This window comes from Diplotaxodon limnothrissa, linkage group LG5, assembly GCF_057381915.1.
Source record: "Diplotaxodon limnothrissa isolate DT_005_m linkage group LG5, D_limnothrissa_male_GT1.1, whole genome shotgun sequence".
Lineage (NCBI taxonomy): Eukaryota > Metazoa > Chordata > Actinopteri > Cichliformes > Cichlidae > Diplotaxodon > Diplotaxodon limnothrissa.
Genome location: NC_140600.1, coordinates 6839292 through 6842432, shown reverse-complemented (window position 1 = coordinate 6842432; position 3141 = coordinate 6839292). Strand labels below are relative to the sequence as shown.

At 42.9% G+C, this 3141-nt stretch overlaps 1 long non-coding RNA gene across 1 annotated transcript; it reads left to right on the top strand.

Moving 5' to 3' along the window:
* Positions 1-2048: 2048 nt before the first annotated feature.
* LOC146631506 (uncharacterized) lies at positions 2049-2847 on the top strand. Its single transcript, XR_014906206.1, has 3 exons — positions 2049-2210; positions 2289-2364; positions 2770-2847. It is a non-coding gene; the product is annotated as an uncharacterized LOC146631506 (long non-coding RNA).
* The last annotated feature ends 294 nt before the right edge of the window (positions 2848-3141 follow it).

The window sequence follows — 3141 nt, the reverse complement described above, 5'->3', positions numbered from 1 at the left end:
AGTAATGATAAAATTTATGCTCGTGGAAGATCTAGTCTAATTTTTATCTTAGAGACTCTTCAGTGGCACCAGAGTGCTTCAGCTGTGGAGGCAGGCTTATGAGGTGATGGAAAAAAGGGGGATGGTGAGTGAGAACAACGAGGTGCAGATGTTTCAAAGAATAAATGGCAGATAAGATAACTGGCTGTGATAACTAAGTTAAGTCAGTTAGGGACAGATTGGAAGCAACAGCAGAGAAAAGTGGGGTTAATTTTGGCACCTGATGTTTGTTCAAATTTAGTCCTCACAAAACGTGAATTCATTTTAGTCAATAAAAACCCAAATCATGTTGCTCAACAACCAGGCGGCACAAGCAGGAGGGAAAGACTATTAAGTGTTATGACTGGATGATTTTGCTGCTATCATGAACTGTGGATTGTGACAATATTATTCTTATAATGTTATAATATAGTATATAGAAAATTCATCCATTCATACACGCATTCCTGTATACTTAAGTGTTTTCTATCTAACATTCAAGACCTGAAGCCTTTATGGTTTGCTGTATGAACAACACAAACCAGGTGGTTGCAGGCTTGTGGTGGTTATAAGTCGAAGATTAAATGAGTAAAATACCAGAATGTAACAGCACTCGTAAAAAAGACCAGCGGCTGCCACTGCTGTCCCTTGGGCTTGTAGTAGACAGACCCATGGTAACAATCTCAAAAGCCTAGCTCATTGTCTTCTGAAGTTATAGCGTTCACAAGGTTTTCAGAAAATGAAATTAGAATTTATCAAAGATTTTTAGAAGATGCATCCATGGTGTCATTTTGAAAATCCTTCTTGAGTTGTCGCATTCACAAGATTTTCAGAAAACTTGACCTCTGATCTTGACCTTGATGAACTGCTGAGCCTGCCATTGGGATGGCAGCTAGGATATGGTCCGAGCTGGCATTCCCTTCCATCACATCATTTCCTTAGGGATTAATAAAGTATTCTGATTGTGATTTTGATTATCATCAGTGTTCCTTGTTACTGTACTAAAAGAGTTATTAACAACCTAACCACCATCTTCTCTGCATCACACATATTGGCCAAGGTGGTTAGCAAGAGGAAACATAACTGTTTTGAAGGAAGGAAGGTTCAGGGCTGAAGCAATCAGCATCATGGGCTCATCCGGTTAGAATAAGAAAAAGCAGCCATCTGATTCAGAATTATTCACAGGGTTCTCCTTTTATTCTCAACTCAAATCAATAAGGCAAAGAAGGAAGGAAAGAAAGACACACATGGACTGCTCTCTCTAAAAAGGACAAAGTATGATTTAAGTAACTCAAAATGATACATGAACTCAGGAGACTCAAAGAGAAACTCACCTCAGCTGCCGCCCCATGTGGGAGTGAAGAAAGAGTGAGGGGTAGGTGAGTGCAGTCCTTATATAACGAGTGACAGGTGAGTGCAATTAAGGCCAAGCACCACACCCAATCAAAGGTGAGGAAAAGAAACAAGGTGCATCTGGTGAAGTGAATGTGCTAGAAGGTGAGCCTTTACAACAGCCGCCCCCATATTTCTACTGAGAAATATGTTCAAAGGATCAGAGATGCTCCTTTCACAAAGCGGGGGCAGAAGAATCAGACATGCTACAGGTCTACTACCAGGGGGTCGACCTAGAGGTCGACAATGCAGGCTAGACAGTTCAGGGGGCCGACCATGTAGCCAGCGGTGGCGGCAAAGCAGGTCCAAATGCCAACCACCTGGGATGCAGCGGCAGGCCCAGACCTGCAGACCGTTGGGCAGTTTTGCAGGTGCTGGGGGCAATGTACGGGGCTTGGCAGAGGCAGGACCAGGTGATGCAGGAGCAGGCAGCGCCCTGACCACTGGCGGGATGGCAGCCACAGGCGGTGGAACTGGTGATAGTGGCACTGCCGGTGACGACGTAGGTACTGCTGATGGTAGAGTATGAAGTGGCTGAATGAATTCAGAGCCATCAGCGGACACAAGGATGTGCTGGAGCGGTTCTCCTGAACCTGAACTGGAAGATGTGAATAAACATTGGGCATGCGTGTGTAACCCAGATCATTGTTTGAGTATGGGATTTCTGATTATTTGTGGTCACTGAACGCACCACTGTGCCGTGCGCATAGCCACTCTCTAGTCCAGCTACAGAGTTTTTCCTTCCGTTCGTCCGATGAGGCGCATGCTGCTCTCGTGCCCTCTACGAGCTGGAAATTCGGGTACAGTAGACATTTGAGTCGCTGTAAATAGTTTTAAAAACCTTTATATGTGAAGCTAATGATTTAATATGTTGTTAGGAAAAAGTCTTGTAGCGGTTACAAACGTGAAGCGGAGCTGAGTCCGACAGCATTCGCCATTACACGAACTCCTCTGGTGAGTTAGCGTGCAGCTCATGTTCGTATGAAATGTTTTGTGCCTTATTATATTGCAGCGAGGTATCAAATCTACTGCTGTCATGTTGTTAAGAAAGAGGCTAAATATTGTATAACGTGTGTTATTGGCTGACTGTTAGCAAGCTAGCCGTTAAGTGAGCCTAGCTAATGTCCTGAAATGGCGGCCGACACGAGGTCAGTTACAGTGTTATTATGTTATGCCTAAGAGAACAGCATTAATAAGCATTGTTAACAGCATTTATGTTCTGTTATATTTTTATTTTGACAAACCTGTATTATTATAATGGTAAGTCTGTTAAATAAGCCGTTAGTGACATGGACACTGAGTCAGTGGTACTGAGACTTATGAACATTTCAGTTAATTCTTCTGCACACTTGTGTGTAGGCTGGTTTGTTTGCCCTTTTGGTGCCCTGGATCCTACTGGATGAACTGCCTTGTGGAAGTCCTCATCTGATGACTCTGCCGAACTGTCCTGGCAAATAGATGGTCGTTGCTGGATGCTATTATTGGATGCTACACCGTTCCAACAGAGCGATAGGAACAATTCAAAGGGCCCCAACGATGCGCTTTATTTTTCCCTGAGCTCAGGTGATTTTCTTTTGGCCAAAGGACCTTAAAGGATACATATTTGTTTTTATTTATTTATTTTATCTTTCTTATGACACTGAGTGGAAAGACACTACAAAAAAAAGGGGTTTATTATTTAAAATTGTGTCTAATAAATGTGTTTATGTTAAGTAAGTGTGGTGTCCATTG